Source organism: Thermobia domestica, chromosome 11, assembly GCF_964235325.1.
Source record: "Thermobia domestica chromosome 11, izTheDome1.hap1.1, whole genome shotgun sequence".
Lineage (NCBI taxonomy): Eukaryota > Metazoa > Arthropoda > Insecta > Zygentoma > Lepismatidae > Thermobia > Thermobia domestica.
The window spans coordinates 131,945,303-131,967,455 of NC_137464.1; positions in this window are offsets into that span (position 1 = coordinate 131,945,303).

Genomic DNA, 22,153 nt, shown 5'->3' on the forward strand with positions numbered 1-22,153 from the left:
ATAGAGTCATTATTTCAGGTTGTCTAAAGAACACTTTCGTTTTAGCAAGAAAGGAAGAAAATAGAAAATACTCAGTTTTAACCTAGTAGAAAGTTTGCAGATTTAAGAGAAAATGTACAGAGTTGTTGGATATAAAATTTAGTTCGGATTAATGGAGTAAGACACCGTAGTTCATTGTATGAAATATACTGGGAGTGACCAAGCCATTGCCTATGGAAATATCGAAAGAGATACGTTAATGGTGTTAGTTGCCAACTGTTGTAGAAATAAAAAATTAAGGAAATCTCTAAAACTCTAAAATCACAGATCCAAATTGACTAACTGCTAAGTAAAACTGCTAAATCTGACTAAAGCAAAAAAAAAAAAAAAAGTCTTAATGACCTGTGTTACAGTTTCAGACACATCATTCTCATATCAAAACTACGATAGAAGTAAATTATGAATACAGGTGAATTTGCAGTTCTGGAATACCAACAAATGATTTTGCTAGATGTAAATTTTGAGAAAACATTTTTATAAGGTTTTAGATTTATTTATTGGTTTGTTTGTTTATTAGCTTCTCCATGTCGTAAACGTCGCCAACACCTAGTGGCCCACTTGCTGGTAAATGGCGATCGTCAATATAGCGACGCGTCGAAGGATTGCCGCTAGTGTGCCACTAGTGGCAGGGATTCGTCGAGTCGAAGCAGATATCTAGAATCGGGGATATTGAAGTTACCACCACGTAACAGCGAGGACTTCATTTTGATCCCCGCTCCTTTGATTTGTCACGGAGAATCGCAAAGGGACCAACACGAACTATCCCAGTCATGTGCATGCGGTTATTATTATATATTACTTTTCCCTGACGAATTGTTATTATAAGGACAATACTTGAGCTCCGGGGGTCAAGAGTAACTCCTGCCTTTACATCATGAAGTGAAAAATCTTGAGATGGGTGCGTATAATTGTATGAATTTAGTTGGCAACTGTCGCCGATCACTAGCAAGTGAATATGGGAGAACTATGAAAAAAGTAAATAGACGCTTGCCATTTTGTTATAAAATTACATGACGAGTGCATTTGATCTGATTCCAAACAGTTATCGTCAAATATACACGGTTAATGGAGCACTCTGATTAGAAATATTAAAAATACTTCAACGATTTATCACTCTACAAGCTGTGTCTTCACAATCGCCTCCGTGGCGAATTCGGAAGAACACGCACCTAATAACCCTAAGGTTGGTGGTTCACGCCCAGCTCAGGGCACTTTATTTTTACTTTTTTTAAAAATGTTTGTAGACTCACCTTAATGCAAAGGCGATTTAACGTATTTTAGGGGAACAATTTTGTGGTTCGTTGGCGTTCCGTCGCTTCTCTGCCAGTGGTGGTATAGTTTTCAAAGCGGAAGTGGGACCAATTTTTGGCTGCGGGACCACCAATTTTTGGGGACATGTCGCTAGTTGCCTATCGGTAGTCCACCGACGCTTACGGCATGGGGTTGTCCCCTCACAAGTGAGGCAGATTGTAATCGACCAAGAGTGTTTGGGAAAAATGGGAAACATCTTCCGACTTCGACTTCTGAATAATCCGTTTAGGATCAAGTCGAATCAAGGCTGAGTCACGGGAAGGTAGAACAAGTGAGGCAATCTTTCCAAGCACTACGCTGAAGAGCCTCTGTCTCATTCAAGACTTAGACTCTTCAGGAAAAGTAACAAGTTTATTACTTGTAATTTATTCTTTGAGTCAAAGTATTTTGCAATAAACCATCGTTTTGTAAGATATTTTTACGATTGTATACTATTAATTTCGAAAATTGTACACATAATATAATTTCCCATCATGGATTTGAAAAAATCAAAGTTCGAACAAAGAAAGATCTTCGATTCACTTGTCTCTTTCATTATTGACCCTTAATTTATTTTAGTCCTAGGCAAAGCGAATCGACGGGATGGCTCTAAGTGAAAACATTCATTTAGATGGTTAAGTAATCTGGGAATTCCTGCTGTTATTTCACGAAACACAACAAATCTTGAGAAACAAAAACAATTTTGCTTACCAGGGGAAGAGAATAAATCATCTGCTTACGTTTGCTTAACTAGGAAGAAGGCAAGGGCGCCGATCCTAGGGGGCCGGGCCCCCCAAAGCTCATGTAGGCCCCCTTTGTATTTATGAATATACAATATTTGGCATAATTTGAATGCAATTTGCCTTAAAATCCTAATATATATCGTCTGCATTTGAATGCCCTCCCAGAAAAAAAAAATTTACAGATAAATCGGCGCCCTTGGAAGAAGGTCTAGTGAAAGGAATAAAAATGTGATAACGTAATGCTTGAACAACTCTATCTAACGGAGAAAAGTAAATTAGTATTCAACACTTCTTTCAATTTTAAGCATTTCAAAGATTCTCGTAATTTAGTAGCGTCCCGGATTTGCATTTTTGAAGTACGGGTACTTTATCTATACCTTAACGTTTCAGACCACGCACTTAAGCCGCCTTGCCACAAGAGGCACATAGGAGTTTTTCTTTCGATTTCCTTAGGAATATTGAGGATGGTATGACTTTTAAAACTATGTTTAAAAAAAGAATACATATCGACACAATAAGATGATAATCTAATACCTAGGAAATATATTGAATTGTTTTTAATTTGTTCTCACGCTACCAAAACAGTATTTATTTTTTTTTTATTCCAGCCTTTTAATATAAGCATTTCACACTATTGTCTGTTCTAGGACAATACAATTCTAGTTCATGTATATGCTAGCTTTGGAAATACAGTAGAATTTCGCTTATCCGACATAAACAGGCAGGCAGAACGCTGGATAATATAGATGTGTAAGAAAAGACCTGTTAAAAGTAAAACTTATGATATAATTTTACATATTACACATCTAATAATAATGTTTTATAACAAATAACTGCACTGCACTGAATCAGGGACGTATCCAGCGTGAGGGACTGAGGGCTGTCCCCCTCCGAAACTCAAGCACTTTTTAATAAACATGCTTTTACCCTTTTGAGATTCTTTTATATCAGTTTACTAATAGTCAGTGTCCAAACTTTGGGCAATGTGCTGTTGTCTTGTTATAATTCTAAGAACATACATTAATGCCATTATACCATTTGGAATTAAAGAACAGGAATTAAATAGGATTAACATTTTGTTTCCGTTCTGTTTTTAACTTTAATATATTAGAACGATACACTCAATGTCTTCTTGCTATTTTTGTTATGTGATATACGTAGCAGACAGTTTTCTTTAGTTACATTTCTCTCGAAAATATGTTTCATTTTGTTTGTGCTATAATGCAGTTTCCAAAGTAAACCGATTTATAAATGAAAAGTAGGAAAAAGTTTAAGAGAAATACAGAACTGTTGTATTATTATTATTATTATTATTATTATTATTATTATTATTATTATTATTATTATTATTATTGATATTTTTAAAACATTAGAATTACGTGCTTACGAGGATTCGTGTTGGGCCCCCTCCGAATAGAAAACCTGGATACGTGTCTGCACTGAATGATAGATGTATGAGTCAACGTGTAGACGGGCGCGCTAGGCGATATACTCCAGAGCATGAAAAATAGATTAAGACCACAACTTGCAGTTCTTCTTGCCGATTGGTGCTTTCTGCAATGATATATCGGATCATACGGTATGTGTAACAAAGGATGGTCGGATAAGCGAGACCATGGTGTATTGGTGTTTCACGCACCTAAACCTGTAAAATGTTTGTATAAACGATTATCTTTCACTCCCTAGCTAAATTTGTGGGTATGATCACACACCTTGCCTCATAAAGTATAGTCTTATAAAGAAAAAAAATATTTTTTTAGCTAAAAGCTAAAGGGAAGTCAACTTCAGTAATTTACTTTAGTTTTTTTTTTTTTTTTTTTAATAATGGCAAACTAGTCCAATTCATCACGATAAATCACGTTTGATATTAAGATGTCTTTTTCTGTCCGTATATATCCTTTACATTTTGTTGGAGACAAAATTGTTATTTTCCCAAGAAAACAGGGTGAGAGAAGCTATACAACAACATGAACTGAAAACAATAGCTATTACCAATAATACTGTAATCCTGGATATCAATAAGTTGTCCTTAGTATATTGCTTCGGTTCTTATTAACATGAAAATTATAATGTTTTGTAAAAAAAAAAAAAAAAAAAAGGATAGGATAGGATAGGATGGGATTCGATGTGGTGTCAAAGTAATAAAATAACAACGAGTCCGCCATTCTATCCACCTAACCACAGAGGCTACGTTGTGTTTGTTCTTTTTTCTTAAGAAATAATCTTCATAACCATGGTGCGTATCGCTTCGAACCTTAACATAAGAGTTTTTCTGTTTAATTCTATATTTTCGTACGACATCTTAGTTACAGAAGCTAATTTATATTTGGCAGGCAATCTACACACTAGGTTTTAACCAATAAATGCAACATTTTAGTTCAGTATCCAGTTCCTTGAGCCATCTCCTCGACTTCCCTACTGAATTCCCTCCGCAATTGTGCTGTGCTTCTGAAAAAATCCCTAGAAATCATCGTTGCCAGTATACACAAAACCGAGCATAATTTTGTTTTTTGTTTATATTTTTTATTATTTTATTATATTTTTTGGAAATATCTCCTTAGATGGATTGCTCTCTATTATCTCCACATACTAATAACTCAATTTTACCCATAAACGTAAGGAAAAAGGAATAAATACGGAAAATCGTGAGTTACAGTATACGCGCAATTTTTTTTGCGCATGGGAGTACCTTTTCAGCAGGCCAAACGGTTGTTTCTAATTCATTCTACTCTATTGAGTGTAAGGAATGTAATCTCTCTCTAGACTTCAGATAGTATATTTAGGGCGCAGAGTCTATCATGCAAATAGAAATAGGGAAATAACTGACAAAAGTGAAAGTGGATTATGCTGCAAATCAGTTTAGAAATTATTGTAAATAAAGCATACATTCAATCATATATGTGCTACGTATTAAAATAAAGATGAAAACGACGTCTTTTTAAATTAGCCCTAATGCGAAATGAATTTCTCTACCCACCTCACGTATTAAATATGTCACATACGAAATATTAGGTTAATAAAATATCAGAACTCGATACACTCTACGTAGGTATAATAAACTTACAATTTCTGTTTTAAAAAATGACAAATTTCCAATTTAAAAATGTTGACAAAATTATTGATATATAGAAGCATATATCCTATAGCAATGGTTCTCAAACTTGTTGTTACCGCGGCCCTCACTAAATATTAAAAAGTATTTTGTGCCCCACCTACTTTTATTCAAATACAGATTGTCGTACTACTCAATGGTGGTGTATTTCAAACCAATTAAATTTTGTAAATCATATTTATAATTTCATATAAAGGTAATACAGAGCTAACACTATTCCCAACGCAATGTCCTACCGCTTAACAGATTTTGACTCAGGCATTCTCTTTCCACCAAACCCAGCATCTCTATTGACTGTAGAACAGAGCAAGGCTCTGATTAACCACTTACTCTTCACCTCAATAACAAACACTTCCAATTTTCATATCCTGAATAGTACTTATTTTACTACATATTTCTGCATCAAATAAAATTTTCATAATTAAAAGGAAACACACCCATCAAAAACGGTCCATGACCCACCAATGGGTCGCGACCCACACATTGAGAAACACTGTCCTATAGCATAGTGGAATAGATCAAGGATACGGACATATGAAAAGTGTTGTTACTATCAACATTTTCTATTGTCTGACGAAGCCATGAATTCAAAGTTCCTAAAGTAAAACACAAATAAATAAAAAAAATTTCTAGCTTTACATACCATAATTATGAACTTTGGACTAAAAGGAACGACTGAATGAAGAAAGTGAATTATTATGAAGAGTGCTAGGATGAGAGTGTAGGAGCGGCCTGGGTAAACCAATGAACACCGTGTTGTCGCCTAAAATTCACATGGTCGGGGCTCGAACCAGGCTCCTTTCGCACCAGAGGTGAATAATTTACCACACAGCCACCTTATCCCATCCCTCAGAAATCAATATGAATCATTATATGATATGTATATAATAAGATATGTACAGAAGAGGTGTTTACACCACTTACCCAAAACTAGAGATGCAAGGACTCGGAAAAAAACCGACTTTTTTGAAAAAAAAATCGGTTTTTTCTGCTTCGCTTTTTTCCTTGGGAAATTTTGGGCTTTTTTGAAAATTATGCTTTAAATTGATAAACCAGATTTTGTTTCGCTTCTCTACAACACAAAAAGTCATTTAATTAGTGGTTGATGCCGATAATAATATAAAACCTCGAAAATAAACCATGAATTTCGAAAAGATATTTCAAAGAGTTTTACTTCTCAACATATTTACACTATGAATTCCAAAGGATTAACCAATGTATATAATAAGATTTTTTTTTTTAACCTCCTACATACAAAAGTAAGCAGGGTTGGCAAGAGCCATGGTTGTTTTTGAAAATGCCAAAAACCCGTTTTTGGGGGGGAGTTTAAACTAGGCTTTTTTGGTTTAAACCAGTTTTTTTTGGGGTTTAGATATTTTGCTTTATGTATTTATATTACATATTGACAGAAATAAGTTTGTTTCGCCTTGGTGTTATTATGCAACAACGGGGTTATGCTGGAAGAGGTCACATAAGCTTAAAGAAGTCCGGTCAGTAAATGTCTTAAATTGAGAAACTCCCGCCCTAGCCATCGGGAAAATCCCGTCATTACTCTAAATGTAAAACAATAACGGAAAAAATCCTGTTATTGCTTTGCATGTAAAATTTAAAGGTCAACGTATCATAATCAGTACGCTAAAACTGAGGTATTAAATTACAAATTTAGTGCGTACATATCATTGAAAATACAATCCAAGCTAATGTTGGAAGCTACGTAGGCAATCGATAAATTTTGTCAATTTATATCAGTATATTTAAGCAACCTTGGCTTCTTTATAAAACAACAGGCATTCAGGCATGCAGAAATATACAATTTAGTTTCGTTTCGTATGTTCAGGCTTAACATCCTTACGTAATACCGAGGTTATCAAGGAGAAGACTTTCGCTTAAAGTGACATCCGAACCGCTACTTTGTTTACGCATGAAAGAAGGGTTGTGGTTCGACCGAGAATTGAACATGGGACACCTTGATTAAAAGGTGAAAAGGAAATAAAACTAATGCAGATGGTTTGATGTATGGAAACGTCACCATAAAGTTCACACGATTCGCATTTTCGTACCTTTTATTTTTTTTCGGCTTAAACCAGTTAATTAAAAAAAAGAAGAAAAACAGCTGGTGTAAACCAGCCAACCCTAAAAGTAAATACTTCTTTTAAAAAAATACTCAAGTAAGTAGCAAAATTCTATGTAGTATTTTTACTTCAAAATATTCCATACCCTCTTTTTGGAACAAAATAAAATTAAAATAAAACATAAGAAAAATACTTAGATTTATATCTTACACTTAAAGGCTGCACACCTAGAGCTTTTGGTTTTGTATATTCTTGAAATTCTACAGTTTTATATAAGCACCATCACGGTTTAATCAGTCCTCAAGTTTTCTGTATTTTTAACAAGAGGGATTGAACATGAAGGGTGTGAGATAAGAACATGGTAACCCATAATTTTACTATTTTAAGAAATTAGAAATTTTCTGCTGCACAATCCATTTTGAAAGTCGGAAAGCTGATTTTTCACATAAGTCTATACATGAGGGATTAAACGAAGCGGTATGCGTTGCTGCCTATCTGATGCTGCGTAACTCAGCAATTGAAAATTTGTTAGTTACCATGTTCTTGGCTCACACCCCTCATATCATTATGGAACTCTCCCCACCCCACCAACACACACACAAAAAAAAAAAGGACTACGGAATATATTTAAGTTAAGATAAATACAATTGCACAATAAACATGATTGACTGGAGATTTTGCGCTCCTATCGAGAAGTTCGGAATTCAACTCAGCATTCGACCATTCTGACAAAACTTTTCTTCATTCCATCTATGAAGTAGAAATAGTGCGTGTACTGTGAGTTGGCTGACTTCATTTCTTATTGTTTTTAAATCGTTATTATTACTAATTACCAGCAGTGACGGTTTTGCGAGGGTTAGGGGGGGACGGTCTTTCGGACTGAAGCCTGTTCCCCAAAATTACGGAATGTCTAAAACAAACGAAATATCTATTAGTTATCCCTTTACTCATTAACTTTAAGCTGCCGTCAAATAAAAATTACGAATGTTTAGAAAAACTAAACATTAGTAAGAAAAAAACCCTCCCAAACTACTTTTCTAAATCCGCCACTGATTCTCAGTATAAAATTATCTTCAAGGTTGTATCCGGAAGATTATCGCTAAATACTATATAAACGAAACGAAATACAGTGTTAGTTATGCCTGTACTCATAAACTTCAAGCTCCTCCCAAATAAAATTAGGAGATTTTAGAAAATTAAACAATCAGAGAAACCCGTCCCAAAGTACGTTTCTAAATCCGCTACTGATTATTTGTATAAATTAGTATTCAAGGTTGTATCCGGAAAATTATTGCTAAATCGTTGCACAGCTACAGTATAACAGAAATGTGGAAGTACGGTTAGACGGATATATTGAAAAACGTACGCTTTGACGGATATATAGAAAAACGTAAGTTTAACTTCTGCGTTAGAAGCTAGAGTACTAAGCTCTTAGAAATGAAACAGACGACAAACTGAAATGATATCGAGAAGAAAAAATATCGACAACTCAAAAGTTAAAATAAAGTTAAATAGCCTCTAAAATTGCCCTCAAATACTACATTCTTCATGTTAGCTTTAATTCGTAAAACATGTGCTCCATCCATCTTGATGGTGAATTTTAGAGCGAAATATGGCATTTAGGTCATGGAATTCTTCTCTAAGTATAGAATATACTATAAGAAAGCTATTTAGATAGAAAAATCATGAAAATGAAAAAAGCCAAAATTTCCAAAATTCTCGTTTTTTTCCCAAAAAAAGCCGGCTTTTTATGTAAAAAAAAAAAAACATCGGTTCAAAAAAGCCGGCTTTTTTGCATCTCTACCCAAAACTAATCGTAAGTAATACGCTATTGATAATAAAGCATGCAAGCAAATGAAAATATTTTTAAGAGTAACAAGAAAATTAATCGTTCAGGGGGGAATTTTCAGGCCACTTGTCCCGCCAAACAACAGAATACTACGTATTTCTTTTTTCGTTTGCCTTGACCTCATATACAGTCATTTATTCATATTTCTGTTTGAATCATTTTACGGAAGTGGTAGAAGGTAATTTTCTCTCAATGAAGGGCGGGAACGATCGAGTCGAAGGCAAGGTCAATGGTCTTTAGGGATTTTGGTTTATTATGCATGTCCACCGCCTGCTCCTAAACGAACTCGTACAATTGAAGGTGCCCACAATACCGACTATACAAAGAGAAAGAAAAATGAAAAAAAGTGGCTACCTGTCTTGTCATAAATATGTCGGAGTACTTTTAGGATACTTCTGACTGTGCACAAAAGGCGCCCAGATGAATTTGATATATCAACTCTGTGGGTGAACACTCGTTTGTCCTCTTGGTTAAGAAAGGGAATATTTGTTTCTCTCTTTTCACCTACACGCTATGAAACGATTTTTTTTTAGTTTTTCTCTACATAATATCATTACTATCGATGATATAAATAATAATAATATTAGAACATGTATAAACATATCTGAATACTAAAAAATATATTATTTGTTTACTGGTTAACTGCCGGTTTCGGTCGTCGAGAAGTCTAGGAAGTAAGGAAGGACATCGTTCACGAGGTTCTGGGTTTGAGTTCCGTAGGAGCAACTATTCGGGCTCGAGCCAAAAATTGTTATAAGTAATAAGGTTCCAGCCAAACATGTTCAATACTGATCGTCCCAGATTTAGGGTTGTCAATGACGGAGCGGCTCGGTTCACTACCTAGCCGGATTGAGAAGTGAGCCGAACCAACAGCTCACCCAACCGAGTCGGCTCGTGCTCTCAGAAGCTGATCTCAAAAGTTCGCTTTCCAAAGCTTTTAATGTCCTTTCTTATATTAACGTACACAGCACTATAGGCAAAATAATTGTTTTATGATTTTAGTCTTTAAATCCTTAGATAGCGCCTTGATTTCTTAACATTTTCATTGGAGAAAATATATACCAATGACAATTAACACACATTTTCTTTACTCTTATTAAACTCTGCTGGTCTGTTGAATTTATCAGTAAAAGCGTTTAATCAGTATCAATTTGGGAAACAACGACACAGCGAGGTTCTCTTCTCGCTAACATAATGCGGAATGTGGATGTGCTGCATGAGGTGCCCAAGTTAGTTACTTTTATTTGCAACTAATGTTAATCTGTTATTTATTGCTAGTCTGCAGAAAAAAGATTAAATGAAATCTTTAAGTTTAACGTGCCACGGTTATGCCGGTTAGGCTAAAAGAGACGGTGATAATGAGAAATGAGTGAAATGGTAGAATGAAGAAAGTGGGAGGAAACTGGAGAATCCCGAGAAAACCCACGAGCACAGTGTTTGTCCACAACAAAGTTGACTTTGCGGGGGCTGGAATCGAACCCGAGATCTCAAGCACCAGAGGTGAGCTAGTATGCAGAGTATTCCTTACATTAATATGCCCTTGTCCTTGATAATCATTGCGTATTTACAAGTATTATGTGCATTACCGTTAGAAGGCATCAAAAAACAATAGATTAAATCTACTACTTAACGGTTCATATTTTTATTTTACAGTTAATAAACTAATAATAATAATAATAATAATAATAATAATAATAATAATAATAATAATAATAATAATAATAATAATAATAATACTCATCATCATCCAACATAAAAGTTATCAATTGCATCACATTGTCAACAAGCGACGCATATTTTAACTTTTAAAAATTCGTTTCTCACCATTTTCTTGAAAACTACGCTAGATAATTTTTCATTATGTCATTTTGTTTATCTCGGTGCGATATATGTTTTATCTCTGGACAATATCACAGTAAAATAAAAATTAAATATTAGTAGTACATCGTACTTTTGGGCTACATCTCATTAACCATGGAAAGATTGAGTAGAGTATACTTTAGGATGTAAGTTTCAGCTTAACTTGCATCATACATTCTTACGATTACAAAAAGGAAATTTGTTCGTTTGCATTTGAAAAAAATTCTTACCCAGACAGCATGTTTGCTTGCCGCAAGCTTGCCTGCCGCTTTTATTTGATTTTATTTGCTTTGGCTTATACACAAAAGCTTATTTCTGCTTAGCGCAAGCTGTAGTGCGGGCAACCCACGCTTCACTTGCGAGACGCTTTTCTTTAGATTGAAGTAAAAAGCCAGCGCGCGTTCGATTTTCAGTTGTTCTCAAAAACCACGTGACGCTGACCTCTTAACTTTCTGCGACAAGGTAGTGTTCGCGTTGTTAGCGTCTTGTTAGCATTCAGCTTGAATAAAGGACAAACAAATATTTTTTTAATTGTGCCGTCTAGTACTCTAGTACTCTAGTCCAACGTACCTATAATGTCGCTCTTTATTTTCTCATATTTCGGTAACCATGAGGCATAACGAATTATAGTATTTATGTATAAATCATAAATGTGAACATAGATGGCAGCAGGTTTGAGCCTACTTATTTCGCGAAAGAATACAGAACTGTTGAAGATATTTTAATATAAACTTCAAGTTTAACTTACAGTATAAACTTTATCTGAACGCTGTCTTTAAAGTATAAACATTTTTCTGCGTTTTTATATAAAAAGGTAGAAATTTCAAGTACTCGCGGCTAATACAGCAATATATTAGATATTTGTAAGAAGCAACACAACTAAAACACATACTCACCTGGCGACTATAGCCATCTACTGGTTATTGTCGTACTAATTATCTAGGCGAATTATTGTTCTCTTAGTTAGATCTTGGTACTTGCGGAGGATTCTCTTCAAGAATCGACATCGGCCTCACGGTCCGAGCCGCACATTTATAGATAGGGCTTGTTTTTACTAACTTGGTCGCACAGTCCACTTATTACCTGCACGGGGCGCTACACTTTTGTGTGAGCGAAACGTCAGGCTCCTACTAACGCCCACTAGCTGGTGACGCAACACTTCGGTGTTAGCGGTACGCCGAATTATATATAACATCTATTTTACATCTTCAGTGGTCTCTTTCCTCCTTCCGGGTAGCGCTCGACTGACGAAAGGCTCTGCCTTTCCGACGTCACTCTAACGACGACCAAATGCCTAAGACCCCGGATTTCTCGTCATCTAAAGGCAAACATCAAGGCCTTCCGTCAACTGTCATGGGACCTCCACGTGAAGCACGCCGTGACGCTCCTAGGTCTCAAAAGCGTACCAAACCTCTCAGCACCTCTCAATCTTCCGAGGGCTCACCCCCTCGAGACAAAGATCGCTCTCGCTCACCACCTAAGCTTTCTTATACGGAGGCCCTCAAGAGTCCACCGAAACAATCGCAGCGTCCATCCATCTCCAATTCCGCTCAAGTGACCCCTGCCTCATCTGTTGAAAATCTTATGGACGAAGGCGCCGACACCACTACTGTCTACAATATCCTCTTTACAAACCTCAATCCAACCTATAGCACTATCAAAGCCTTCTACCAACACCTCATGCGCTATTGCACCCGACTGGATTTAAAGCAACTTGTTAAAACGCAGAATGGTATCATCCTGAAGTCCACTAACGCCCAACTGTATACCCATCTCATCAACAAAGTGGGTCCTGCTATGTTTGGCCCTACTGCTAAAATCCAACTATTGTCATCCTCTCATCAGAAAACCCTACCGCCTCCACGCCGCACCTCTCTTCTTTCGGCGGTGATTCGCGGTGTCGAGCCTACAATAACGGAACAGGAAATCCTGGAAGAGCTGAAAGAGGAGGGACTCCATCCGAAACGTGCTATCCGCATCAAAAACGCCAACGGACCTACTTTTATGGTGCGTGTCCTTACTGATGATCAACAGCTTATAGATAATATTCTTCGCAACGGCGTCTACATCTTTCGATGCCATCATCGTGTCGAACCCTCTCGCACGCCGCCACCAATCCCGTTGCGATGCGAAAACTGTCTCTCGTACAATACTCACCCGACCAATAAGTGCACCTTACCGACAGTCTGCCCTCACTGCAAGGGGTCACATAAACTTAAAAACTGCCCCAACATACAACAGCCTGCTACCTGCAATACGTGCGATGGCCCACACCCCACTTATTCATATCGTTGCACAAAGAAGCCTGCGCCTTTACCAGACAAACCAGAAACGGTCGTACCTCTTCGTCTTCATCCTGCAACTCAAGTGTCAACAGGCACCCAAACCTCCCTCCTGCCACCTCCGACCGTTGAAAACATCTTGCAATTTGTTACACTTGTCTTGCAAAATACTTTTCCTTATCAGCGGGAAGCCATTCTTCACCATGCCACTAAAGCAGCCCTCGATATCTTCCATCTTCATATGGCTGCCACCTACTCTGGTTTATCTACATATTTTCATTTCCACTGTGATCCGGAAACATGAATCCAAGACTGATGGGACGGAGACCGATACGTATCCTCTTTGCAAATGTCCGTTCATTACCCATGAATCGGACTCTTCTAGAATCTACGGCCACAGCGCATCGCGTGGATAGCATACTCCTTAATGAGACATTCTTAAAAACCTCCGAACATTATTATTTTCCACGTTTTCATCTACAGCGCTCAGATCTCGCTCACGATGTTGCCCGGGGCGGTGCCGCAGTGGCTATTCGATCTTCTTTGCCATACAGACGTATTCAACCCACTCCCGCTGATGCTTACCCGGAGAGCGTCATTGCCACAATCTATTTTTCACATAAAATCATCACAGTTGCCACTATATATGTCCGATCCACCCAACCGTTACCTTACCGTTTCATTACCTATCTTGATACGCACTTCAAAACGTACGCACTTTTGGCGGACATCAATTATGCCTCTCGTACAGCCGAGCAAAAGCAGCGCTTTCAGGATTTCCTACTCACAACCAAAGCTTCCTTCATGCCGCTTCCACAACCAACTCGCCCAGTTAGCGGGACTACCCCAGATGTTGTTCTCCTCTCTCACAACTTAGTGTCGTCTTCCGCTCTTGAAGTTCTGGGGACTATAGGCAGTGACCATCTTCCTGTCTTGCTTACCGTTACTAACCCTGGGCGGGACGCAGCCCCCGTCCCACCACCTCTTCGTTATAATTTTCATCGGGCAGACTGGGATAAATATAAAACCTACATTACGGAGGCGCTAGAGGACACTCCCACGGATCTCGCCACTGCAGATTCCATAACATCGTTATCGGACGCCCTTACTGATGCCATCCACCGAGGTACCGAATATGCAGTCCCAACCAAACCTGCACACACATCTCGACCCCCTCTCCCTCCTAGAGCTCTTACTCTTTTGGCACGTTCCCGGCAATATCTGGTTGAGTACAATAGAACCAAAGATCCGCACTTTCTACAGTTGCACAAACAATTTCAGCGCATGATAAAATCTTACATCATAGCACAAAAGCGATTGAACTGGCGTACCTCATGTAACCAACTCCGAACAGAACATCATCCAGCCAAATTCTGGACCCTGTTTCAGCGACTCACGTTTCAAAACACCAGCCCACAATATCCTCTTCTGATTGATGATGCCGCTCCATCCACTGACGTAGAAAAAGCCCAAGCTTTCGCCAATCATTTTGAGGCAATCTTCACTCCGCACACAGATGCTATCTTTAGTCATCCTACCCACCCACATATCGCTGAATCAGGTAATCCAGACCATCAACTTTTCCAACCGATTTTCAACTCTCAGCCTACCGACCATTCTGGCCTTCTCGCACCAATAACGACCGACGACATTCACTCTGTCCTACATAACAGACGCAACACCTCACCGGGCGTGGACGCCATCAGCTACCGACAGCTATCTCAGGCGCCACCTCTGTTTCACACGTTACTCGCTCTGCTCTACACCTCCATCCTTATCACGGGCTTCTTTCCCACTCAGTGGAAACTAGCCAAAATCATAGTTTTCTTGAAACCGGGGAAGGATCCAACACAAGTGGCTTCTTACCGACCCATCAGTTTGACCTCCGTCCTCAGCAAAACCTTTGAACGAATACTGGTAAAACGGCTCCATGTTTATCTGCACCACCGTCATATCCTTCCTTCCACCCAAGCAGGCTTCCGTCCCTTTTATTCCACGAGCGACCAACTATTGAAACTTTCATCACTTCTCATAAATCATTTCAACAAGAGCCTCCCGTCAGTCTTGATATCATTCGACATCGAACGTGCCTTCGATACAGTTTGGCATGCAGGCTTACTATACAAATTGCAAAGCATTCTACCTCTTACCTGCGTACGCCTCATCGCCAATTTCTTGTCGAACAGGAGTGCCTTTATTTCCATCAATAGCGCACGCTCTCGAGAGTTCACATTAAAAGCTGGGGTACCACAGGGTTCGGTGCTATCCCCTCTTTTATATATACTATACGTTGCTGACATGCCTCAGCCCCCACCACCTGTCCACGCCCTACAATATGCTGACGACACGGCGTACCTTGCCTTGGGGTCATCTGTTGATAGAATCTCTCTTCAGTTACAATCAGCAATTGATACACTACTCGCCTGGTGCCTCCGGTGGAAATTGAAAATTAATCCCATCAAAACTCAAATGACGCTCTTCGGGCCTAACAAAAATAAGTTCTGTCCCACCAGAAATCCGGATCGTCTACGCATTACTGTCATGGGCTCCACTATCCCTCTGCGCAACAGTACGAAATACCTCGGCGTTCAATTCGACAGTCATCTTACTTGGAGACCTCACCTACAAACTCTCGAGGCAAACATACGCCGGCGCCTTTATTTGCTGAGTCGCCTTAAAGGGACTACCTGGGGCCTCAATTCTACGCTATTATTATACACGTACAAGGTCTTTGTCCGTCCTGCACTAACCTACGGACATCTTGCCTGGCTCTCAGCAAATCAACGCTTTTATGACCGCCTCCAAGTCCTTGAACGTCGAGCCATCCGAATAGCATACTCACTTCCAGTCAGAACACCCACTGCCCTTGTCTACAACCACACCACTATGCCTCTTCTTCTTGATCATATATACCGCCTCCGCACACGTTATATTGTACAACATATACTAGGCAACCATCCTATCATAGCCGAATTATTGGATCAAACCCCGGCAGTAGCACGCAGAGCTTACCCACCCCTGGACCATCTACTCGCAATATATGAACGAGAGGCAAATACAGCTGACTACAACCCTGCTCGTCGCATCTATCGCAGCCATCCGTCAATCTATCCTCACTAACTAACACTCACTTTACTGTTTTAATCGTCTCCTGTGCTACCGACCACTCTACTTTTTAAAATTCAGCTGGACACATAGGCCGCTTACAATACTTCACCAGATTTCATTTATCTTCTTTTGACCATCTACCTTCACTTGCATCCATAATATATTTCTTACTCTGGCCAAGAGAAGGCGTCACCTTCTAAGGCCCGCCCATCTTTGGATGGGAATGAAATGCGTTTGATGATGATGATGATGAACTAAAACACATACTTTCCAGAGGTTTGCCTCTGAAGCGCCACCTACTTAGAACGGTGACGGTTTTTGCAAACCTTCCTACTCCTGATCCTGGGCTTTTCTCCGCGTTTTTTCAGGACACTGTTCATCAGACTTATCTCAGCCAAGGGTGTACAGTGTCACTGCATTAATAGGGGAACTGCCTTACCTGGACTACTATCTGGTGTCATCTGCCCACCGGATAGACTTGAGTATGGCGGATCATGGCACGAAACCTGGAAAACGAAATATCGGTCGACATCAAAATCTACCTTCTGTGGTTGATGGACCTTCCGTATGTTCCACCAAGGTGGGGCTACGGAAGGGGCCTTCAAAATCACAACCAAGCTCTTCAAGCTCCCGCCAAAGAAGAGATTCTCAGACTTCTGGCGCATCTATTGAATCTACAACCTCAGTTCGCTCCAGGTCGCCTCAATCCAAGCCAAGTTACGCTGCCCGTGTACAAGACTCACCGCCAAAGAAAAAGCAACATACTGAGCATTCTGATACCGATACTATGGATACAGGCGCTCCAACAGTTTCTGCTTCTTCACCTGTTCCGACATCATTTTCTATCCTCCTCCGCAACTACGACACCAAGTTTTCCAATGAGAAATTCGTTACTCTTCAACTGAGAAAATATCTTCCGCGTGCTTCTATCAAGGAAATGGTGCACACCAGAAATGGGTACATTATAAAAACAACAGATCCTGATCTCTACAAGACTATCCGCAACAAAGTCCCTATAGATATTTTTGGGGCACAAGCAGAGATCACCCAACTCACACCTTCAACCCGCAAGCAACCCCCTCCACCTCGGAGGCCAGCTCTTCTCTCTGTTGTCATCCGTGGAGTAGATCCGTCTTACACAGACGAGGAAGTTCTTGACGAACTAAAATTTGAAGGATACACCATCTCTAAGGCACTTAGAATCCGAAACGACCGTGGGCCCACCTACATGATTCGCATTCTTACACCCCATCAAGACACAATAGACGATTTGCTTGCTCACGGAGCTCTCATCTACAATCGAAAACATCGCGTCGAACCATCACGTTCAATGGCACCGCTTCCAGTTCGCTGCGAACGCTGTCAGGCCTACAATACTCATAGTACAGCTGAGTGCAAAAATGAGTTCAAATGCGGTTACTGTGCAGGACCACACTCAACCAGATTATGCACAAATTTACATCAGCCAGCACAATGTTCTACATGTCCTGACAGCCATCCTACCTACAGTTATAAATGTAAAGCAAAACCGGAACCGACGCCGCAGCACCCTGAATTGGTCGTACCGCTACGTATAACATCCAATGTTCCCACCACTCCGCCTACAGTCGAAACTCCAGTCACAGTAAATCAAATGCTCACCTTTCTTACGCTCGCACTGCAAAACATCCACCCTTTTATCCGGCCACACATCTTACAGCAAATCACCCTTGCAGCCAAAGCAACCTTTCATATTCACTTCACGGCAACATATTCTGGGAACACCGTCCATTTTCATGCATCTCCAACCAATCAAACCGGTTAATTCCTACTTCATCATGGCTCTAAATTTTCTCTTTTTAAACATCCGATCCTTTTCGAAAAACAAACTTCTGTTTGAAGCCCTGCTCCACGAGGAACGTATTACAGTTTTTCTACTCAATGAAACATTCCTCACAAAATCAACTACATGTCGCCTACCAGGCTATACCATCTTACGCGCAGACAATGTCCTGCCAGCACAGCGTGCTAATGGGGGCGTAGCAGTTGGTTTCTCTCCGCATTTACCTTATCGCCAACACGATTGTTCGATTGCCGCTTTACCGGAACACATCATTGTCACTGTGTATTTTAAATCTCTTATTATCACCATCGCTACTATCTATATACGGCCTGGCCATCCCCTCCCACTACACCTTGTACAGCATATTTCTAACACTTATCGGCACTATATTATCATGGCAGATTTCAATATGCACAGTCGTACGCAACACGCTCGTACTAATTTTGAAGCTTTTATCACCACAAACACCACTGGCACCATTCATCATCTGCCCAAACCTACGCGACCAGAGTCTAACACAACACCAGACATCGTTATCACATCTAGCACACTTCTAACTCACAGCTCCATTGCAGTACTTGATCCTCTCGGTAGTGATCATGCTCCTGTTAAACTCACCATAAATCTCAACTCTACGGCATCCCCTCGCTTACAAATACCTTCCCGGACCTCCTATCGTTTTGACAAAGCTAACTGGGTCTCTTATCGGTCCTACCTTACTCATCACACCGAGCACCTTTCATCCCCCACTACGGAAGACGAGCTCTACACCACGGTCAATACACTCACAAATACTATACAGGAAGCTAGTACTCTTTATATACCTACCAGTAAAAATATCCCCTATCAACCTCGCTTGCCCCCACATTATCTGACCATGATCTCACGTTCTCGCCAACTTTATAGAGATTACATTCGTACTAGAAATCCTGAAGCTTTACGCCATCATCAGCAGCTCCAGAGAACTGTGCATAACTACATTCAAGCCTATAAACTTAGATGTTGGGTTAAAACCTGTAATAATCTGTCTAACACCAGACACCCGACCAAATACTGGAAAAAGTTTAATGCTTTATGCGGAAAGTTTACAAAAACTCCATACCCCATTCTGATCGGCAACTCCGCTGCTCACACTGATACGGAGAAAGCAAATGCTTTCGCAGATCATTTGCAGAGCATCTTCACGCCACCACCACCTGCGAATACACCCCATATTGCTGATAGAGCCGACACTTCTCCACTTTTGCAACCTAATCATCTCCATGAACTCGCCAACAATCAACCTGTCACAGCACCTATCACTGTACAAGAGATCACCGATACCATCAAATATAAACGAAACACAGCGCCTGGCCTTGATAACGTCACTTATCGACAGATCAGGGAGTGTCCACCTACACTATTCATCCTTATCGCCAATATCTTCACGTTCATACTACGTACAGGTTACTTCCCTCTGTCATGGAAAACATCAAAGACGCTTATGTTCCCAAAACCACGAAAGCCTCCTCAAGAGATCTCTTCGTACAGACCGATCCAGCTCACAAGCACATTCAGTAAAATCCTCGAACGCATCCTCGTTAAACGCCTTCATATTTATCTAAATAGCAGAAACGTCATACCTCTCACTCAGGCAGGTTTTCGCCCTTCTTTCTCGATAAACGATCAACTTTTACGACTCACAAGCCTTATCACTACACACTATAACAGAGTGAAACCATCATGTCTGGTGTTATTCGATCTCGAGAAAGCTTTCGATAAGGTGTGGCATCTCGGACTTATTCACAAACTGTTCAGGCTCCAACTTCCTACAGCATACATAAGGCTTATCTTTAACTTTCTCTCTGGGCGTCTCACTTATGTTGCCATAAACGACCATCTGTCTCACCCGATCTTCTTACTCTCAGGAGTTCCACAAGGATCCGCACTTTCACCTCTATTATACATTCTGTTCGTTGCTGACATGCCACGTCTTCCAGATAAAGTCTATTCTTTTCAGTATGCTGATGACACGGCTTTTCTGGCACTAGGAACATCTATCCAACATATCAACAACGTCTTACAAACAGCCATCACTGACTTCTGCATTTGGTGTCGTCATTGGAAACTTACCATAAATGCTACTAAAACTCAGGCCATCCTCTTTATTCCGCCAAAGAAAACTACCAAAGTCCGCCGAAATCCACGTTGCCTATCTCTCTATGTGGACAACGTTCCATTGCTAGCTACAAACACAGTCACTTACTTAGGCATCACGTATGACAAACATCTTACCTGGACGCCCCACCTTAAAACAATCTTAACAAAAGCTTACAATCGCCTGAATTTGCTTAAACGTCTCGCAGGAACGACATGGGGTCTAAAAGCACACACAGTCTTAAACACTTATAAAGTCTTTCTCCGCCCTACTCTAACATATGGTTTCACAGCTTGGATTGCCGCATCAGAAAAATTCTATCACAAACTTCTTATCCTTGAACGCCACGCCTTCCGCATAGCTTATCGTATCCAATTACCTAGCCCAACACAGGAACTCTATCAGCGCATTACTTTTCCTGCCTTGCAGTACTACCTCGAAACTCTTCGCCTGTCATACATACGTCGCCGTTTTCAAACCCAACATCCTTTACTTTTCGAGACTATGCACTACATAGCACTACATCCCACACCCACCCGGTATTTTCACAGTCCATTATCTCTTCTTTTACATTATACCATTACACGCTTCCTCCCGATGACCCCTCCCTGTTCTTGCTAACTGACTACATCACTCATGCTCATTTGCCACTCATTTTTCCATCATTTCACGCACAGTAAATTCTTCATACTAACCTGGGTCCATTACGTCTCTCATCATAGCCTAGAGTCCCCCTAGGCAAGAAGATAACAGCATCTGTCTGCTAATATTTTCATATGTGTTGTCCTGTGCTTGCACCTCATCTCATCACTCACCACCATTAATCATTCTGCTATAATACCACGAATAATCACATTATGTTTCTCACATTTATATATCCCGTATTGTTTATATAATGTTTCTCATTTATTGTTATTATTATTCTTTTCATATTTCTACTTTGATTTTCATAACAGCTATATATGTTATTTCTTTGTGTCTATATTTATATTTATGTATACCTTTAAACCTAATGTTAAGGAGCGAAAAGTTCCTTAAATCCTTTAATACTATGAATAAAGTCTCTTAAAGCACTTAGACCAACCACAAACCTTATACTCCTCTGTCTCCTAACGTCACTTCCCTAAAAGAGGGCGTAACCCTCTCAGAGGTAGCTAGCCTTTCGCTAGCAATTAAAAAAAAAAAAAACTAAAACACACGACCATACTCTCTCAACAGCTAGACGTACCATACGTCACGAGCTGTATTTTGTACCAAGCCTAGCCTAGCTGAGAATCGTTAACGTGCTTTCGAGGACATTGTGTAGCATACGCACAATAGAGACCAGCACGCATACGCTCTCTCTGGGATTGACAGTACTTTTCAGTGCTGGAGGGTGAAACCTATCATCATCGTTGTACACCGTTTCATCATATCATCGACATCATCCTCACTCATCATTGTTATTCACTTCTCATATTGTACTGGCTTCGGCCACTCCGCAGTCTTCGCGATCCGTGGGTGTGTCCCCTGTGAACTCGATGGAGTGCAAGGGGGCCAAACCCAGAACGGGTCCCAATTCCCAAAAACGATCAGGTGAAACACTACAATCACAAAATCAGAAAAAGCAACCTCGTCCTCGATCAAGATCTCCTGTCAGTCAGGCTTCCGAAAGTGACCTATATGATCTAGCTATGGACATCGCTTCAAACCAACCTCCAGCAACCTTCAATTATCTTCTCACTAATGCTGACAACAAATACTCTAATCCAAAACACATTCTAATTCAACTTATGAAATACTATCCGCGAGCTAATGTTTCAGAAATCATCTTCACTAGAAACGGAATAATTATAAAAT